Genomic DNA, 21,840 nt, shown 5'->3' with positions numbered 1-21,840 from the left:
TGAACACGCAATGGTTATATAACTTGTTTTTCTACCTCCAATTCAGCTGAGTCATTTTCCCATAGTCCTCTTTTACTTAGCCGAAGTAACAGGTCTGAGCCATGATTTTACAAGGGTAACAAGGCCCGTGTTATGTTGTCTTTTTCCCAACCTGGAAATGAAACTCGAGATAATTTTAGAAAGGAGGTAATATAAAAGAGGATCTTTATTTAAAGGCCTTCAGGGGCAGTTATGGAAAGATATCCACAAAAGCTCACCCCCCCCAGGGGTGAGTACATTTTATAGGTTTTAGGAAATTAGCATAATTGATAAAAAGCACCAACTAGAAAGATAAGTGGTGATGCAATTCCTTCCCAGGTCAAACCCTTTCTCTGGAGCCCCCCCTTCAGCACTAGTTGTATTTTGTCTATGAAAATGTATCTCAAAGAGTTGTTCTCAGCCTTGGTTCCCAGGAAGAACCAAGAGAGCACAAGGCCTTGTACCTCCTGGGACTCGGAACTCTGGAATTTGTTTTGTCTTTCTGCTTAAGGAAAGGACATGGAAAAGTACTGGGAAAACTAGTCACTAATACAATAGGTGACAGAGTTACAAATATACGTGTGAAGAATACAGAGAACATATAAAAGAAAAAGGCAAAACCCAAAGGGCATAAATTTTATAAGGTTTTACCTATATGCAACTCTGGTGGGCTTTTGATACAGCTGCCCTGGAGCCAGAGGAAATTAGGCAGCTGCCTACTTTGCCCAGTCTCTTAGAGGACCCTTCTGTTGTGGGGCTGCTGAAGATCAAGGACCAACAGGTGCTGCTCACTATCAAAACAGTGATCCGGGGGCAATACAGTACCAGCCAAGATTACCTGATTCCAACCCACAAAGTGATTTGTTGACTGAAGAGCGAAGGAGTGATTAGCAGGACCTGCTTACACTTTAATAGCTCCATATGGCCAGTTTGAAAGTCTAATGGACAATGGAGACTAACAGCAGGTTATTGTGGCCTGAATGAAGTCATAATGCCACTGAGTGCTGCCATACTGGACATGTTGGAACTTCAATATGAGCTGGAGTCAAAGGCAGCCCAGTGGTGCCACAACTGACATCTCTAATGCATTTTTCCAATCCCTTTGGAAGCAGAGTGCAGACCACAGTTTGCTTTCACTTGGAGAGGTGTCCAGTACACCTGGAATCAACTGCTCCAGGGTTGTAAACACAGTCCCATTATTTGCCATGGACTGATCCAGACTGCACTGGAAAAGGGTGGAGCTTTGGAACACCTGCAGTATATTGATGACATCATCATATGGGGCTGTCATGGATGCAGCTAGCCTGTAGCTGCCAGATAAATTTGATCATATCAGACCTTTAAAACAAGTCCTCAGATGAGGCAGGGATAGGTTGGATTCAAACCTAAACAGAGACTTCACCCAATCATGTTCCATCCTAAGCTGCAGACATTTCACTGGTCAAAGAGCTGGGCGGTGGTAAAAGCAGACCAATCAGCGGTTTAAACCAAGGCGTTTCAAACCCTCTGTATAAAGTGGGTTCAAACAATAAAACTGGTTGTTGTTGCATAGATCTCTGAGACTGTGTCGTCCCTGTCTCTGACCACTGACCCCACATAACACATGGTAACCCCATGTAATATGAGGCAATAGAGCAGAAAAAAGGTTTTGAGAAAGGGAATGTTATAAATGATCAAATCGGTAGCCAAATTTATAAAAAAAAAATTAGCAAAGATTTATTAGAACAATAACAAAAATAGAAATTTCAAAAAAAGAAAAACCACCACAGCCAAGACAGCGTCAGTCCCGAGAACAGTGCTGGGTGACCTAGGGTTCCGGCTGACAGAGAGACAGCATTTCCCCAGAGGTACACCCCGAGTGCTTCCAGCGGCCAGCTTATATACAGTTTATTCCGCCTGAGGCAGGGATGACCACATATTTCTTTGTGTTCCTTCACATGTAAATTTGAATCCATACAGATGTAGAAACAGACAAAGGCAAACTCAGAGATGCAGATGAATGTCTGAGTGTCCAGGCAGAGGCTGTATTCACATGTACTGGTTTTCTGAGTACCACAATGAAGTCATGTCCAGGTGCAGGTCTCGTGAGCTCCTCCAGACATTCTATTCTGGGAAGGTCCAGATGGTATCTCCCGAATGTGGGAACCGGAGGAAATCCCCCATAATAGCTGGGGACTATTCCATTCATATGGTAACAGACCTGATATCATCTTAACGCTGTCCGGGAACTGGTTACAATAAGAATAGAACTCTGCTCCCAGCCAGAGTGGTCAGAAACATAACTTTTGGATCTTTGCAATATTTTATCCACATATTCCTATATATATAGCATGAATTATCTCCACCATATACTACAGGAAGAATATAGCCCAAATCCTTCTGAAATCAGGTTTTGCCATAAAACAAAGTAAGATCAAGGGACCTGCCCTGGATATTCAGTTTTTGGGAATAAAATTAAAAGATGGGCACAATGAGATATGAATTCATATGATCAACAAAGTATCAGCAATTTCTCCACCAACTAGTAAGAAGCACAGGCTTTCCTAGGCATTGTGGGATTCTGAAGAATGCACATTCAAAATTACGGTCTGATTGTCAGCCATCTTGTCTGGGTTTCGAGACGAATTTTAGGAGAAAACACCCTGGAATGAGCATTTGCTCTAAAGAGAGGGACTCCAATTATCCCCTTTTGCCAGTGAGAGGAATGAATATCAGTGGGTGAAAGAAAAGTAAAACTGTTTATTAACAAAACAAAATACCTGCAAGGCACGGAAAAAAATTGAACCTTACACCCCACCCCCACCTCACTGTGTGGCTGGGAGGCAAAGATGGCAGCTGGCCCCCTTTGTCTCAGGGAAGGAGGAGAAAAATGTTCATGCAGCAGCTGGGAACTTGCTGGATTTCTAGCATTGGTCTTCTCCTTCCATCTGGTGAAGTTGATGGATTTTAATGTCCTTTCTCGTGTTGATTCAGTTTCTCTGAGGTCTTGGGTTTGAGGTGGCCCCCGCCATCTCCCCGGATGGACTGGAAAAAAAACCAAACACCCAAGCCAAAACAGTTCAAGGAAAAAAAGCAAAGAAAAAGACACTGAGAGAATTCCCGGTATAGCCTCCAGGCTAGGGGAAGGGGAAAAAAGGAAAACATCTTACTTCAAGCTAGCAAAAACCAATCCAGCAAGAGAAACAATGTAGTGTTCTGGTCGGTGCTATAGCCCGAGCACACTGGAGCACACATCGAGGTGAGAGAGAGTTTGAACCAAACCGCACAGGAGCCCAAGTCTCCCTGCCTCACCCCCGGGTCCATCTTAAATCTACAGCAGCCATTTCTGGGCATAAAGCAGATGATTAGGGAATAAAGTATCATCATAAAATTACCCCAAGACACCCCTCTATTAAGTGACCTGTAAGAAGAATGATTTGCAATGGGGCCCTGAGCATCAACAAACCTTTGAATAAATCAAATAAGAGACAGTTCATGCTGTAGCCCTGGGGCCAGTCCAGACAGTGCAAGATGTAAAAAAAAGGGTTATACATTGCAGCCAGGGAGAATGGTACTTTCTGGAGCCTCTAGCAGAAAGCACCAGGGGAGACTTGAGGTTGACCTCTTGGCTTCTAAAGGATCTGAAGCCCGCTATAGTCCAACTGAAAAAGATACCAGCAGCTTATGAAGGGGTTTGAGCTGCTTTGGAAATGATTGGTTCTGAAGTCCAGCTCTTCCTGGAACCCTGATTACCCATGCTGGGTTGGATGTTGAAAGGGTCTCCTCTACACATCATGCAACTGATCCTACATGGAATAAGTGGATTGCACTGATCCCACAACAAACTCAAATAGGAAACCCCAGTCATCCAGTAATCTTGGAATTGATCATGGATTGGTCAGAAGGCAAAGAGTTTGGAGTGTCACCAGAGGAGGAGGTATGTAATGGTGTTCGCAGGGGTCCCCGGATGAGGGAAGAGATGAGAATCTTGACTCCGTGTTTCAGAACGCTGATTTATTATTTTATGATATATATTATATTAAAAAAATTATATGCTAAAACTATACTCAAAGAATAGAAGAAAGAATTTAATCAGAAGGCTTGAAAGGAATAGAAAGGAAAATTATAATAAAATCTTGTGACTGACCAGAGAGTCCAAGACAGCTGGACTGTGATTGGCCATTAATTAAAAACAACCACATGAGACCAAGCAAAGATGCACCTGTTGCATTCCACAGCAGCAGATAATTATTGTTTACATTTCATTTCTGAGGACTCTCAGCTTCTCAGGAGAAAAGATCCTAACAAAACAATTTTTCATAAAATGTCTGTGACAGAGGTGAGGCATGCTGAAGAGGCCCCAAAATATAATAAATTACCAGAAAGTGAGAAGCAATATGCCCTGTTGACTGATGGGTTCTACTGTACTGTAAGAAAGCACCAGAGATGGGAGGTAGATGTATCGAGTCCTGTCCTGGTTTAGGGCAATTTTGTTAAAGAATCTGCAAAGGAGGGCCCCTCCAGAAAGCGAAACCCACACGGCCCCTCCCCCCAACCGGTTCGGGAAAAAATTCCCCGGAGAGAGGTGGAAAGAACCTGTTTATTTGACAGACACAGCACCCCCCAGCACACAAAATGAACAATACCCAATGACACCGCTCTGAGAAAGATGACAAAGTCAGAAAGTCTCTTTCGGGGGGTGGTTGCTCTGTTCTCAGTCCCTCCGGCGCTGGGGCAACTGCTGCAGCCAAACCTTCGGTGTTCCCGGGTCCCAGTCCGGAGCAGGTTCGAGATGGTCACAGAAACAGGAGAGGAGAAACAGTCCAGGAAGCAATGTGGACTGTTTAGCTAGAACTAGCTAATAAGCAGAGGCGAAAGCAGAGCAGAAGCAAGAGCAGAAAAAGAGAGCAAGCAAAAGCAGCAAGCTAAGCAAGAAGAGAGAAAACAGCCCTATGTACTGCCCGTCTCTGTGTCCCTGATAAGAGAAACCCAAACAAAACTTCCACTCTTCAGAGCCGGTCTTAAAGGCACAGAACAGATGAATGGGGATACAAGCATCATAATGTCACCCCAGGACAAGTCCACAAAGACAAGTCTCAGAAAATGTTGAAGGAGGTGGTGAATTAAGTCAGTTTGTGGAGGTGAAAGCCATCCAGTTGGCTCTAGACATTGTTGAATGAGAAAAATAGCTGATACTTTACCTCTATACTGACTCATGGATGGTGGCAAATGCCATGTCGGGGTGGTTGCAGCAATGGAAGCAGAAAAACTGGCAGCGTAGAAGTAAGCCCAGCTGGGCTGCTGCATTGTGGCAAGATATTGCTGTCTAGGAGGACAACTTGGTTGTGAAGGTACATCACATAGATGCTGTTATACACAAGAGTCAGGCCACTGAAGAACATCAAAATAACCATCAAGTGGATCAGGCTGCTGGGACTGAAGTGGCTCAGGTAGCTTTGGGCGTCTTGTGGACCTTGTCTCCGACAGTCTGGATTTGAGGATCTGAACTTGAACTGCCCTATGACTGCCACATTAATGAAGAATAAAATATGATGAAACCAGACAAGTGCAACAGTGATGGAATTAGAACTGGCTTCAACTCACAACAATGCATCCAGTGAACAGCACATCTGGCTCCTCTCTGGGCATCTTGCTCCAGTGTTTTATCATCCTCAGTGTAAAAAAATTCTTCTTAATAGCTAGTCTAAATCTATCGTCTTTAGATAGATTTAGTTTAAAACCATTACCCCTTGTCCTGTTGCTACAGGCCCTACTAGAAAGTCAGTTGCCATCTTACTTGGTAGGGTCCCTTTAAGTACTGGAAGGCCGCAATAAGGTCTGCCCAGAGCCTTCTGTGTTCTGAGAGGAACAACCCCAACTCCCTCAGCCTTTCCTCATAAGAGAGGTGTTCCATCCTTCTAATCATCTTTATGGACCTCCTCTAAGCGCACTCCAACAGGTCCATGTCTTTCCTGTGCTGAGGATTCCACAGCTGGATGCGGTATTCCAGGTGAGGTCTCACAAGAGCAGAATAGAGGGGCAGAATCACTTCCCTCAACCTGTTGGTCACACTGCTATGGATGCAGCCCAGGATGCACTTTCCCTCTGGGCTGCAACCACATATAGCTGGTCCACATCCAGCATTTCATTCAACAGTACCCCCAAGTCCTCCACTGCAGAACTGCTCTCTATCCCTTCATCCCCCACCCTGTATTGATACAAGAGATTGCCTAGACCCAGGTGCAGCACCTGGCACTTAGTCTTGTTGAACCTCATGAGTTTCCCATGGGCCACATCTTGAGTTTGTCCAGTGTGTGATAGGGAGTTATATGTGTTAAAGTTGTTAAGGCTTATGTTCACCAGAAGGCCCTGTGGGGACGGCACAGCTGCAGGCTGGACAGTTGGAAGTCAGTTGGGGGGTGAGAGGCAGTTATGAGGAGGAACACGTGGACAGGATATGAACGGGAAGCTGATTGGGTGATAGGACACGTGGACAGCAGACTGCAGCTGAGCCAGACAATGGGTGCCCTTCTTCTGTTAAGTTCTGGTTCTGCCCAGTGGAAACTAAAGGTATAAAAGGGGGGTGATTTCTACAATAAAGTGATCTCCTTTGGATGCATAAGGAGGTCTGTGTCTCTTTGTTCCCCATTGCTACAGTCCAGGTCGCTCTGGATGGCATCCCATCCTTCAGGAGTATCAACTGTACTGCTCAGCTTGTTGTCATCTGCAAAATTGCTAAGGGGGCACTCAAATCCATTGTGTCTGTCAATAATGAAGATATTAAACAGCACTGGTGCCAATACAGAGCCCTGAAGGATTTGTCACCAATGTCCATTGGCACTCTAAGCCATTGACCACTACCCTCTGGATGCAACCATCCAGCCCATTCCTCATCCACCAAACAGTCTGCCCATCAAATCCTTCTCTCTCCAATTTAGAGAAAAGGATGTTGTGGAGGACCGTGTCAAAGGCCGTACAGAAGTCAAGATAGATGACATCAGTAGCCCTTCCCTTGTCCACTGATGGAGTCACTCCATTGTAGAAGGCCACTAGGTTGGTCAGACAGAACTTGCCCTTGTTGAAGCTGTGCTGACTGTCCCTGTTGGAACCCAGGGCATAGGGAATATTTCTCTGCCTGTCCTGAGGGGTCCTGACTCCCAGGGAAGCACTGCCTTTAACCTTCGCCCATGAAGAGGGCGTCCAAGACTTTGGGATGGATTGGAGTGTACAAGTGTGTGAAATAGATAACAGACCATAGTTTGTCACAGGGTGAGAAATTTAGAATTTTGGGAGTTTAGTATAGAGGTAGATAGGAGACAAGATTGAGGATCTTGGGCATTTTCTGAGCCTCTTCTTCATCGACTCCATTTTCTGCAGTGTTGGTGGCACAAGGTGATTGGTTGTGGGAAACTGCAGTGCAGAGGTTACACGGACAGAGAAAGGATTAGTTATTGGTAGAAAAGTAGAAATAAAGTACATTTTAAGAGTTAATTTGTAGGAAAGACATCCTGTGCTGTTCTTGTGAGCCAGCAAAGGCTTCCTGAAGATAAGGAAAGCCCCGTATCTCTCCTGAGGAAGACACCAAGGTTGTCAGCATGGCGATGTGATGAAGGAGAGAAAGTTAAAAGATACGGACTCTAGTTGGCTCACAAAATGACGTAGCTCCTTGATCACCTACTGAGAACTTTGTTTCTTTCTTATAACCAATGGGCAGTGAATGTGTCTGTTAAGTGAATGTAAATATCTTGAAAAACCATAAAAGCAACATGTTGCTATAATAAAGCTCTTTCTTGCACCCTTCTGATGGAGTTGTGGTACTTTGTGCTGTGTCGTGCTCTATAGCGACATTAATTGGATAAAACAGCTTTAAAAGACCTTGAAATTGTACATGTCGCAAATCACCTCCTTGTCCTCTATGTGCCTTAGCAGAGCTTCTTGGAGGATCTGTTCCATGATCTTCCCAGGCACAGAGGTGACGCTGATGGGTTGGTAGTTCCCAAGGTCCTCCTGGCCTGGAATCCAGTCAGAAGATACAAACAATGCAAACTGTTTCTGGTGAGCTACAGGTGGCACCAGTGGTAATTTTTGGTACTGAATATGCTAAAAATCCACACTGCCTTACCATCTTCAAACATACATCTGTCTCTTTGATGTAAGGATTGACAGATAAGCTGTTAAACTGTCCTGAAGGCATATGACTGGCAGTCAATTTCTTTATGCTATAAAAAAATCCAGCATACTTCCATACAGTCAGATTCTTTCACATACTTCTCAAAGTACGTGGAGTTTCTTCTGTGAATTGCAATGCATCTTCACAGTCACTTCCCAGGGATTGAGAGAAAGAGGAAGACGTATTCCACGAAACAGTGTGGGGTGAGATACATCAAAACAGCTAATTAATGTTTCTCTTGCTGGCTTTAGTATATAATTGCATTAATGTTATTGCTTTAATATAGTGCACTTAGCCATTTTATGTCATTATAGTCAACTAGTGCTTTTAGCTTTTATACTGTGTAGTAAGTAATTCTGGTTAAGATCTTCTGACTGTTCATTTGTCTTAATAAATAATTCATCTTTTATAAATATATCTGATTTGCCATTAATAAAACATTCAGGACAAAGATGAAAAACCATTGACAGTGAGGCTAAGATCCAGCTGCCTCTAGACTCCTCTCTCTGAGAAAGAGTTTAGAAAGTGAGGGGGTCTTCTCAGCAGCTTGCGACTCAGCAGAAGGGCTTCTTTAATAAACTTTGTCTGAAGCTTCCACTGCACCTGCAACAACCTTGTCATAAAAGGAAATTAAGTTTCACAAGCAGGTCTTTCCCCTCATGAACCCATGCTGGCTGTGACCAATGATTGCATCGTCTTTCAGTTTGTCAAGCCATTCTCCATGATATTTGAAAAGTCATGGCAGTCAGGTGAAGTCCCAGGTGACTGGAAAAAGGGAAACATTGAACCCATCCCAAGTCCTGCCTTACCAACCTGTTGACTTCTATGATAGACTACGTCAGTGGACAAGGGAAGGGCTACAGATGTCATTTATATGGGCTTCTGTAAAATCTTTGTCACAGTCTTAGTCCCCCACAATATCCTTCTCTTTAAATTGGAGAGAGATGGATTTGATGGGTAGACTGTTAGATGGATAAGAAAGTGGTTGGACAGTGACATCCAGAGTGTAGTGGTCAATGGCTCAGAGTGCCAATGGACATCTCTAACAAATGGTGTCCTTCGGGGCTCTGTATTGAGACCAGTGTTATTTCTTTGTTTGACATAGACACAGGTTTTGAATGCACTCTCAGCAAATCTGGAGATGACACCAAGCTGAGTGGTGCAGTTGATATACCTGTAGGATGGGATGCCATTTAGAGGGACCTGGAAGAGCTTGAGAAGTACACCCACAGGAAACTCATGAGGTTCAACAACGACAAATGCAAAGTTCTGCACCTGGTTTGAGGCAACCCCCAGTATCAATCTAGGCTGGGGGATGAACAGATCAAGGGCAGCCCTGCTGAGAAGGACATGAGGGGGCTGGTAGGTGAGGGGTTGGACATGAGCCACCCATATGCCCTGGCAGCCCAGAAAGCCAACTGTATCCTGGGCTACATCAAAAGCAGAGTGGCCAGCGGGGCCAGCAGGCCAAGGGAGGTGATTCTGCCCCTCTACTCTGCTCTCCTGAGACTACATCAGGAATACTGCATCCAGGTCTGGAGTCCTCTGCATAAGATGCACATAGACCTGTTGAAGTGAGTGCAGAGCAGTGCCATGAGGATGATGAGAGGGACAGAGCACCTGTCTTATGAGGAAAGGCTGAGGGAGTTGTGGTTGTTGAGCCTGAAGAAGAATCTGGGGACACATTTTTTGCAGCCTTTCAGTAGCTGAAGTGAGCCTACAGGAAAACTAGAGAGGGAGTTTTTACAAGGGCATGTAGTGACAGGACAAGAGGTAATGGCTTTAAACTGACAGTAGGTTTAGATAATACAAAGAAATTCTTAACTGTGAGATTGGTGATGATGCCACTTGGGTTTTGCCTTTTGTCTATGTTCTCTGTATTCTTCACACATATATTTGTAACTCTGTCACCTATTGTATTAGTGGCTAGTTTTCCCAGTACTTTTCCATGGCCTTTCCCTAAGCAAAAAGACAGAACAAATTCCAGAGCTCCAAGCCCCGGGAGGTACAAGGCTACATGCTATCTTGATTCTTCCTAGGAACCAAGGCTGAGAACAACTCTTTGAGATACATTTTCATAGACAAAGTACAACTAGTGCTGAAGGGGGGGCTCCAGAGAAAGGGTTTGACCTGGGAGGGAACTGCATCACCACTTTTCCTCCTAATCAGTGCTCTTTATCAATTATGCAAATTTCCTAAAACCTATAAAGATGTACTCACCCCTGGGGGGGAGGGGTGTGAGCTTTTGTGGACATATTTCTATAATTGCCTCTGAAGGCCTTCAAATGAAGATCCCCTTTTATATTACCTCCTTTCTAAAATTATCTCAAGTTTCATTTCCAAGTTAGGGAAAAGGCAACAGTGAGGTACTGAAACAGGTCTCCTCCACGGGCTGCAGGTGGATCTCTGCACCCCTGTGGTCCTTCATGGGCCACAAGGGCACAGCTGCCTCACCATGGTCTCCACTACAGGCTACAGGGGAATCTCAGCTCTGGTGCTTGGACCGCCTCCTGCTCCTCCTTCTCCACTGACCTTGGTGTCTGAAGAGTTTTTTTCTTTCACACATTCTCACTCCTTTCTTCTCTGGCTGCTGTTGCTTTTGTGCAATAACTTTTTTTCTCCTTAATTTTGTTATCGCAGAAGCGTTACTAACATTTCTGATTGACTTGGCCTTGGCCAGTGGTGTGCCCATCCTGGAGCCAGCTGGCATTGGCTTCTGGCAGCTTCTCACAGAAGCCACACACCTGTAGCCCCCTCACCAGAACCTTGCCACACAAACCAAATACAATTCTTAAGGTGTGATACAATTCATTAGATAGCTATTCTCTCTGCAACACACCAGGGTAATGTAAAAATCTTATTTCTTTGCTTCAGTAATTTTTACCTCATTAACTTATGTCCATGTGAACTGATGTCTCATAGTAGTCTACTAGGCATGCTGACCAAGAAGGTGTAAAAAGTATTTTTTTAATTTTGCCTTATCAAATACACCTAGATTAACAAGAACATAGTCTGTGCATTGCACCAAGTTTTGCAGTTTTACAGCAAAATCTATTCACTTTTAGGTGTATGGAGAGCCTACCTCTTTCCAAAGGACAATAATGTTTTTAAACACTTGACTCCTCAAGCCAACCTCAGTTCCTACCTCATTCACTGTAGCAGCGTGTGGCTGCGTGTTGTATTTGCTCCAGAGAAATGTCATGGTTTGATGCTGGCACAATGCCAGTGCACCCATGAAAATATATTCTCCCTATTGTCTGCTGTGAGATGTGACCAGAAATAGAGCAAAGCAGGCTCCAGCTCAGGAATAAAGAAAAAACCCCAAAAAAACGTTATTAAATTACAATATGTAAAAGAACCACACAGAACTCAGAATGAAAACCTTACAAAAACATTCCTCCTCCTCCCTCCAATTTCCAACACAACACAGTGAGACAAAACCTTGGATTCTCAATCCAGTTACCACCCCTCAGATAATCAACTCTCAGTTCATCAAGAAGAGAGGAGTCCCTCTTGTACCATAGGCTTCCCCAGAAAACACAGTTGAAACCTCTTGTGTTTCCATGTCACACGTGGCACCGCCGGGGGAACATTTGCCATCATGCCAACTTCCTTCCATGTCCAGTGCTCTCATCACTGCACATGGACCAGAGCTGCTTCTAGGGTTCTCCTTTTAAGGGTGCTTTGTCCAGTTCCAAAAAAGCAACAGTCTCTCACTTTCGGGACACCAGTCCCCCCTAAATTCACCCCCTGGGGCCAAGGGGTCTCAAGAACAGAGATCTTCTTCTTCACTGAAGATCGAGGGCACTACCACCCTCCTCACCCGTCATCTCTGTTCATGTCACTCCTTCACATAACATCACTGCACTCTCTTGGCTCCAAGCCATTGCCTCCCCCTAAATGCAGTCTCTGTGTCACAGGAAAAAAAAATGGTTCTGTCCATGGCCATACAAGAAAAGTCCAGCCAAAGGCCACTCCATCATCTCCTCCCACCTAGGATTCTTCTCAACTCTTCTGACATCTTTCACTTGCACGAACTTTCATCACACTTGCCCATTTCCTCCTATTTCATCTCTATCTCTCTTCTCATTCAGATCCAGGAGGATCAGTATTTGTAAAGTTTCCATCATTCAAGAAAATCTCAGGCTCTGCCTGCCCAGAACTCCCACAACTGCCCTGCCGGGCACCTTCTCACCACGCCTCTGCTGCACCCTCCCCTTCTCCTTCTTGGCTGGGCCATGCTGCCAGCACATGATATCAAATTTCAAGGTGGCACAAGCACAGGCACAGGCTCTCTCTCTCTCTCCCGGAGGGGAGGGGGGCTGCCTGATGCCTCTCAGTGTTTCTCCACCCTTCCATCCTGCAGGGGCCTTCACCTCCCTTCTCTGTCCAAAGTTCCGGCCTACCTCACCCAGCCACATGGCTTCCCCTCCCCCACCCAGCCCGCAGCTGGGCAGGGGAGGTCTGACCTTGTTGCCCGATTGATAAAGGACACAAAACTCGGATAAGTTTTGTGCGGTGCTTTATTAAAGGGCCCGGGAGCCTGCGGACTAGCGTCCCCAAATCAGAGCCCCAAAATTCACACACAGGTGTTTTCCTTTTATATACATGCAATTCATAACAAAGTCTCCAAGAAACAGTGCCCCTTTGCCAAGCGACATACCCCTTGTAATACATTCCTTAGTTCACAAGCAAAATCATAAATCTTCTGCTTGTCTTATTGTATGCTGCCCCCAAAGCGGTTAGTCTTCTTACTCTCCTACCCTGGTTTAAATGTTTATTAAGTTCCTAAGACTACCTGCTAAGTTACACAGAACTCAACACATAATATCAACGGCTGCAAAACTATTTTTAACAAACCAATTCACACTCACAACTCATAACTAAACTGTAATAAAACATTTTGCTAAATTTAATTTCTTTTTCCAACAACCTCTTTCATCAACCGGAACCAAGAGAGCTTCCCCCGGGAGTTCTCTGCTTTTAACCCCGTGTGTTCTCAGAGACATATGCATGTCCTCAGAGGCCACACCAGGTACCAATATTCAAATCTGAGTACCCATTGGTTTGACCACAGCATCCCAAAAAAATCACTTCCTTTTCAAACCAGGACGAAGGCAGGAATGATGCATCTGACTCCATGTTCTCAGAAGGCTAATTTATTACTTTATAATGCTCTATTATATTAAAGAATTCTATATTATACTATACTATACTATACTATACTATACTATACTATACTATACTAAAGAATACAGAAAGGATACTTACTGAATGCTAAAAAGATAAAAATGAAAATTCGTGACTCTTTCCAGGGTCTCGACACAGCTTGGCCCCAATTGGCCAATGAGTCAAAAACAACTCACACCGGAGACCAATGAAACAATCACCTGTGGGTAAACAATCTCCAAACACATTCCAGATGAGCAAAACACAGGAGAAGCAAATGAGATAAGAATTGTTTTCCTTTTGTCTGAGGCTTTTCAGCTTCCCAGGAGAAAAATTCTGGGCAAAGGGATTTTTTCAGAGAATGTGAATGCCACAGCTGTGGCCCCTGCCCCTGCTTCCCCCCACTGTTTCAGCAGCGGGGATTCCCTTTTCTCCTGAAGCCCTGGGTTTTCTCCTCGTATCTCAGGGTGTGCCCCCTACCCCAGCTCCTGGTGTTCCCCCTACCCTGATTCTCAGTGTCCCCCTGGCAGTAGTCCCCTCTGCCCCTGCCTACCCACTCACACCAGCTGTCCTGGCAGCAGGGATTCCCTTTCCCCCCATGCCCTGTGGGACTCCCCCCCCTGGTCCTTCCCCCCCCCCCCCACTGTGTCCCACAGTTGCTCCCCCAGTTCACCCCCCACACCCTACTGGGAGGGAAGCTGATCAGAAAAAACCCTCCTCTTTACACACCAAAGGTTCCAAGCATGAAGTGTACCCCGGCTGGAGCTCTGGTGCCAATTCTAGGACATCTGCCTCTACCTCAGATGACAGTGATTCCTAAGATTCAGACAGTGAATTTGAGGATCCCTGGGTTCAAATCAAAAGAGAAGCAGCTTTGGATAAGAACTGGGAGTTCACTGAAAAACTAAATGTCCTTGCTGCCCCAGTTAACTACAGAAGGAGGTGCCCCCCAAAATGGAAAACTGTTCCTTATACTGAACTCAGAGAAATCTGCCATATTTCCAAATATTTTGGCCGATATTCCCCATATTTCAAAAATCTTATACAGGTTACCTTCTCTACTCATGTGCTTGTCCCCCATGACCTCCGGCATGTTATGGCCTTCCTTCTATCACCTACAGAGCTACTTCTGTGGGAATCAATTTGGAAAAAAACAATTAAAAACATTAGTAAAAATTACCAATCGGAGGCTAGCCGAACTTATCTCACTGTAGAGCACTTGAGCCAGGAAGGAGAATATTAAAACCCACAAGCGCAAGCCCAAAATTTGTCCAAAGCTGTTTTAGAGGACATTAAAAGTGCTGCCCGGAATGCTTTATTCCAAACACCTGATGGTACTACCCCACAACTAAGTTTTGCTGACATTTGCCAAAGCACTGTTGAACCATATATTAAATTAATTGACAGATTAAAAGATACTATTGATAAGCAGGTCGATCGCCCAAAGGCTAAATAGAAGCTGCTCAATAAACTAGCAGTATCCAATGCAAATGAAAATTGCAAAAAAATCATAAGGGCACTCCCTCCAGACCCTGAACCCACCATTCACCAAATGGTGGAAGCCTGTCCCCGCCTCACAACCACTGAACATACAGTAGCCATGGCTGTCAGTAAAGGTGTAGCTGAAACCTTTGTAGTACAAAACAAACCATGTGGTGCTATAAGTGTAATGAACTTGGTCACCTCAAGGTAGAATGTGACAAGAACTTTGTGCAGAGACACCCCTCCGCTGTTTGTCCCTCCACTGCATGCCTAGACTGTAAAGAACATTTTAAACACTGTCCCCAGTTTCAGTATCACCAGCAGATCCAGCATCAGCCCTCTCAACAGCAGCATCAGGGAAACTTCCCATGAAGTGCACGGCAGGACGGCGTGATGACACCAAATGCCAAGAGTTTCCGTACCCCTTTCCCCACCATCCCGGAAAGCCCGAGCACCGAGAGACCATTTGTGATGTTAAGGAACAGCTCCAACTCTCCGAGGTCTGCCAATATGTTCAGGCAGGGACGCTACACAGGCTGGTAAGTGCCCTTTCCATCCAACTTGAGGATAAGGCAATCTACAAAATTCCAACTGGTAAATTTGGACCCTCTGATGAACCAAGGAACATTTTAATCATAGGGGACTCTAGTATTGGACCAGACTATTTTCAAGTATTACCAGAAGTCCAAGCTGTGGGGCCAAGGGATGAAATTACTGTGACTGTCTCGTGTACACCCACCTTGGTATTTGTCTAAGGGTACACCCATTGTCCAAGCCTTCCTCCTGCCTACCTGGACTGACATTTAACCAGAAAACCCTACAGTCTTACGGGCTGAGACTGTGGGCTCAGACAGACCTATTATGGAGTGCGGGTTGTTTAACAAAGGGTACAAAGTTTTTCTTCCAGGTGTAGCAGACACCGGAGCAGGTGTGACCATCATTTCCTGCTCCCAGTGGGCACAGGTCTGGGAGCTAGTGCCAGCCAATGGAGTTATCTCTGGGACTGGAGAAGCTACCACCTCCATGCGAAGCAAACGTACAATCCTTATCCAAGGACCTGAGGGTTGGGTAGCCACAGTGAGACCTTTTGTAGTAAGGACACCCATCACCTTATGGGACAGAGATCTCTTGTCCTAATGGCGAGCAAGGCTAGAAACCCCCTCACTACCACAGGATTTTTTGTCGGGGCCACTGTAAATGCAGAGCGCCTCACCATACCATTCACCTGGAAAACTGATGAACCAGTGTGGGTTGATCAGTGGCCCCTCTCAAATGAAAAGCTAAAGGTGCTCAAATCCCTAGTGGAAGAGCAGCTGTCCAAGGGCCACATAGTACCATCCATTAGCCCTTGTAATACCCCTGTCTTTGACATTCATAAACCAGGCAAAGACAAGTGGAAGCTCTGTGGGAACTCAGCACATCACTCCTGATGTCCAGAGTTGCCGAGACCACGCTTGGGGGGCTCGGAAGTCCTGGAACGCTGCCAGAAGTGCTTGGTGGTTAGACTTTGACCCTGCACGGGATGTGACACCTGTATGAGGACAAGAGAATCACTTGGGGATAAGTGGTGAAGGGATTGATTAATTACAGGATGAAAACACAGGTTTTGGAATCTTGGTACAGGGGGTTTTAGGAGACAAGATGGAGGAATTAGGGCGTGTCCCGTCCTTCTTCTTCTCCTTCTTGTCATCCATCTTTGATGGTGATGGTGGCACTTTGGGATTGGTTCACACTAAATCTGCACTTGTCAATAAGAGTAAAAGATATTGGAAGGTAAAGGTAAATATCTTATACGTAGTTTTTGGTATAAAAATAGATGACCGCCCAGAGGGAGGTCAGTGTGCCCATGGCTGTCTTGCTGTGCCGACCTCTGTCAGGCCGGGAGACAACTTTGTAGATAAGAATTAATAAACAATATTGAGGACCGAAAAACCTGAAGACTGCTTTCGTCCTTTGGAGCGCGGGCTGCCTCAAGGCCATCCTAAGCCTAACCAGGCAGAGACAACAGGCCGAGAACAGAGACCTCAGAAAGATCAATGAGGTCATTGAGGACATAGGCCCTCTGCAGCCCAGCCTACCCTCACCCTCAATGTTCCCCTGAGATTGGAAATTAGCAGTCATTGATATCAGAGATTGCTTTTTTTAACATCCTGCTTCATCCCAGAGATGCCCCAAGGTTCACATTTCCTGTACCATCAATTAACAGACAAGCCTCTCTCAAAAGGTATCAGTGGACAAGTCTTCCTCAAGGCATGAAAAATTCTCCTGCTATTTGTCAAATGTTTGCTGCCCACGTGCTCTCACCCATTCGGGAAAAGTTCCTTGATGCAATTATTTTTCATTACATGGATGATATTCTAATTTGCACTGAGACTGACTATTACCTAGAGACTGTTCTCAAAAAGACTATTCAGGCCATTGAAGGAGCAGGATTTGAAATTGCCACCGAGAAGATTCAATGGACCTGCCCGTGGACCTACCTAGGACTCCGGATCAGCAAAAGGACCATTGTACCCCAGCAGCTCACCATCAAGGAAAACCCAAGAACTCTGAGGGACCTACATCAGCTATGTGGGACCATCAACTGAGTTCGTTCACTGCTGGGGATCACAACCAAGGACCTCGCACCCCTCTTCAACCTCCTGCGAGGCTGCAATGACCTCGATTCACCATAATCACACCAGAAGCCCAGGTAGCAATCCAAAAGGTATCAGAAGCACTGTCCATGAGACAAGCCTGCCGCACTGATCCCACCCTGCCCTTCCAATTTGCCATTTGGGGTAAGGCACCAAAGTTTCATGGTCTCATTTTCCGGTGGGACCCCACTCTGAAAGATCAGCTGTTATTTATAGAGTGGATGTTCCAATCACATCAACCACATAAGACTATCACTACACCCCAGGAGCTGATGGCTCAGCTCATCATAAAAGTCAGATCGTGCCTCAAAACCTTAGCAGGGTGTCAGTCTCCCAGTGAAATCAGGTGAGCTGGAAGCTCTGCTCCAGACCAATGAACACCTCCAGTTTGCTCTTGACAGCTATCCAGGCCAAATATCTATCCATTTGCAGAAACATAAACTATTTAGCAAGTGTTTCACTTTGGTCCCAAAATAATTAAAAAGTAGAACTTCTTTAAAGGCACTAACTGTTTTTACTGATGGCTCTGGAAAATCCCACAAGTCAGTTATGACATGGAAAAATCCTGATACTCAGGAGTCTGATGTCCAAATTGTTCAGGGATCCCCACAAATCACAGAATTAGCAGGTGTTGTCAGAGCCTTTGAAAAGTTCAAACAGCCCTTGAATCTGGTTACTGATTCAGCCTATGTTGCTGGGATAGCTTAAAGAGTAGAACATTCTTTGTTAAAGGAAGTCCCAAATCCAGATCTTCATAGATTGCTTTCAAAGTTAGCATACCTCCTCTCCCACTGAGAGCAACCATATCACATTATGCACGTGAGGTCACACACTGACCTCCCAGGACCAGTTGCTGAAGGCTACTGGAGAGCAGATCTCCTAGCCATGGCAGTGCAGACCACCCTACCAGACATTTTCAATCAGGCCAAACTAAGCCATCAGTTTTTCCACCAAAATGTGCCAGCCCTTGTCCGGATGTTTAAAATCTCAAGGGAACAAGCAAGAGCAATCGTGGGCTCCTGCCCCAATTGCCAAGAGTTTGCATTGCCCTCTATGGGGGCTGGGGTTAACCCCTGAGGCCTCGAAAGTTTACAGCTCTGGCAAACAGATGTCACACACTATGCACCTTTTGGGAGACAAAAATACATTCACATGTCTGTAGATACTTTCTCCAGGGCTGTATTCACATCTGCTCACTCTGGAGAAAAGGCCAAAGATGCTGCCAAACACTTTCTTTTAGCGTTTTCCACACTAAGCATCCCTCAAGCCATCAAAACAGATAATGGTCCTGCTTACATCTCCAAAAATTTCAAACAGTTCCTAAATCAATGGGGAGTGAAACACACCACTGGCATTCCCCACTCACCAACAGGGAAATCCATTGTAGAGAGGGCTCACCGTACATTCAAGACAGTCCTGGACCAGCAGTGTGGGGGAGTTGAAACACTATCAAATGTAGAAAGAATATGTAAAGCTCTCTATGTTATCAACTTTCTTAATAATTCATTCACAGAGCCAACCCCTCTCCCCCCCCCATTATCAGACATTTCTCCAACACTAGCAGAGCTCAACTTACTGAGAAACCCCCTGTGCTGATCAAAGACCACAAATCTAAGCAAATAATGGGTTCATTTCCATTAGTAACATGGGGCAGAGGCTATGCTTGAGTGTCCACAGAGTCTGGCCCCAGGTGGATCCCTGGCAAGAATGTCAAGCCATTCATCAAATCGCCAAGTGCAGCTCCCAGAGACACTTCCCTGGAACCTCAGAGACAAGAAAGAGACCAAACTCAGGCAGCGTGGAAGAGGTGAAGGAAAAAGACTGTAAACACAAAGGTCCCTCACAGAAGACCCTCCTCTGCTCCTGAAGACAAAAGACTCGGTGTTGAATTTTATTCACTTGTTTGCACTGTTACCCCCCCCTTTTTTTGTTGACTTCACCTCTCTTCGGTTTGCTAAACTGTCATCCCCCCCTGTTTTCCCACCCCTTTTCTACTCAGTAAAAACTGAGGGCATAAGAGGGGAAGGTAGGAGGGGCTGTTGAAGTTACACACATCTATTTTCTCAAAGTCACAGATCAACTAATCACCCCCAAGCATCCTGTTATGTCTCCAGTGGCAGGGAACCTCCAACTGTTCCAGATTGGATTTTGGATGCTCCTCACCTTTCCATCAGTTTGTCTGTGGATGGTCCCTTAGCCCAGTCAGAACATCTGGGTCACACTAGCCAAGAGTTTACAGCAAGACAATATCTGCCTGTCCATGGGCAGCATGGGCAACCCGTTGTCCATGTGTCCGGTAGGGATTCCCTTGGTAGCAGATGACTGGCCTGTCACCTGTTCAGATCTCCTCTGCACCACAGGCAAGAGGCCCAATCCAGTAGACACTTGGGATGAGTGGACAAAGATTCTGTCAGATGGTATAGAGGAACCCCAAGAATTGGACTTGCTGGGGTCCTCCAAAGCAACATATTGTGTCAAATTTTACTTCAGACAGCCGAGTCAACATTGGCCCAAAATTGACCCAGCAAAAAACACATACAGAAAAGACATATCAGCAATTAACAAAGCCTATAATAACCTAAATTGGTGTAATTACAGCAGTCACATACTCTCTGTGTCCTCACTCCTCCCCAAAGTGCTGCCTCAGGGAATGTTTTTTATCTGTGGTGAGTGAGTGTGGGCTGGGATCCCTTCACGTCGTCAAGGGGGTTCCTGTAGCCTTGGCAGGCTTTCTACTCTCATTCCAAACATTACATTATTACATAATTGGAAACAAAAAAGCAAATTGGTGTGACGGTGTTTATAGGGGTTTTCAGGTGAGGGAAGAGACGAGAATGTTGACTCCATGTTCAGAAGGCTTGATTTATTATTTTATTATATATATATATTACATTAAAACTACACTAGAAAGAATAGAAGGAAAAGTTTCCTCTCAGAAGGCTAGCTAACCTAAGAATAGAAAGGAATGAATAATAAAGGTTTTTGTCTCGGACAGAGAGTCCAAGCTAACTGGGCTGGGATTGGCCATTAATTATAAACATCCAAGATGGGCCAATCACAGATGCACCTGTTGCATTCCACAGCAGCAGATAACCATTGTTTACATTTTGTTCCTGGAGCCTCTCAGCTTCTCAGGAAGAAAAATCCTAAGAAAAGGATTTTCATAAAAAGATGTCTGCAACAAATTGGCACGCCAAAAGAGATCCTATTCTGAATTTGATGAAAACTGTGATAGCCAAGTTTATAACTGGAACAAAGCAAAGAGAGTCGCGGTCTCACTTTTCTTACCTTGGGTGGCCACAGCTAAGGTTCTCAGTGAAATTTCTCACCTGGAGTGTTGGCTTAGTAAGCAGGCAAACACTACCTCCACTGCACTCAGTGACCTGCTTAGTGACACTGAGGCTACCAGACATGCAACGTTGCAAAACAGAGCTGCCATAGACTTCCTACTGCTTGCCCATGGGCATGGCTGCCAAGACTTTGAAGGGATGTGCTGCCTCAACATCTCCTCACACTCAGAATTCATCCATACAAGCATCCACAAGCTGAGGGAGCAAATAAAGGACTTAAAGGTGAAAAAATACCCAGGTTGGATCAATGAACTCTGGACAGTGGGGTTTGACAGGATGAGTTGCATCTTTTGTCAAAGGAATTTTTTTTATTGTAATAATTGTTTTTATCATCTTAGTCATGTTTCCCTGTCTAGTTAAGCATATGCAGAAGTCTATTGGGGAGGTCTTCTTAGTAAGAAAAAAAAGAGGAGTTGTAGTATCCCATGAACTCTCCCCCCTTGGTCAATCCCCAAGTTCCCAGGCCTGGAAACATCAGTAACTACTTACCATAGAGTTAGCCCTCCCAGGGGGAAAAACAGACTCCCCCATGGACTTTTGTGTCACAACTTCCTCTGGTTTCTCCTTCCCCTGTCCCCTGACTGGCTTGGCATCCCTGGTGGCCACCTGTCTTCCCCTGGAGGCCAGTCCCCTCTGCCCAGCCCTTAGCTCCGCCCCGTACTCCTTCCCCTTCTTAAGCTGCCTGCTCCACATGGTTCCTCCTCTTTCTAGACGGGTTTCCCTTCAGCTACTGTGTTACTCTGCTGGAATAAAACCTTGCAAAAGAGCCTTTCTTGCCTCTATCGCTGAGCCAGTTGCAGTAAGTGTTGAGTGGAGGTTTGACTGTGTTGCCTGAATGTTAACTCAACTTGCTTTTTGACAGGAGAGGTTTGTTGGGAACAAGAATTAGGCAGCAGCAGCTACCATTCTAACACCCGCATTTTTAATTCACCATCCCATCAATGATGAGCATATAGATTCTATGAAAGCAAGAAGTACATTGAAAACCAAATTAAATAGACTTTACAAAAATTATAACATTTTTGTTCAATGAAAC

This window comes from Zonotrichia leucophrys, unplaced genomic scaffold, assembly GCF_028769735.1.
Source record: "Zonotrichia leucophrys gambelii isolate GWCS_2022_RI unplaced genomic scaffold, RI_Zleu_2.0 Scaffold_33_1714398, whole genome shotgun sequence".
Taxonomy (NCBI): Eukaryota; Metazoa; Chordata; class Aves; order Passeriformes; family Passerellidae; genus Zonotrichia; species Zonotrichia leucophrys.
This window is presented reverse-complemented; position numbering follows the sequence as displayed.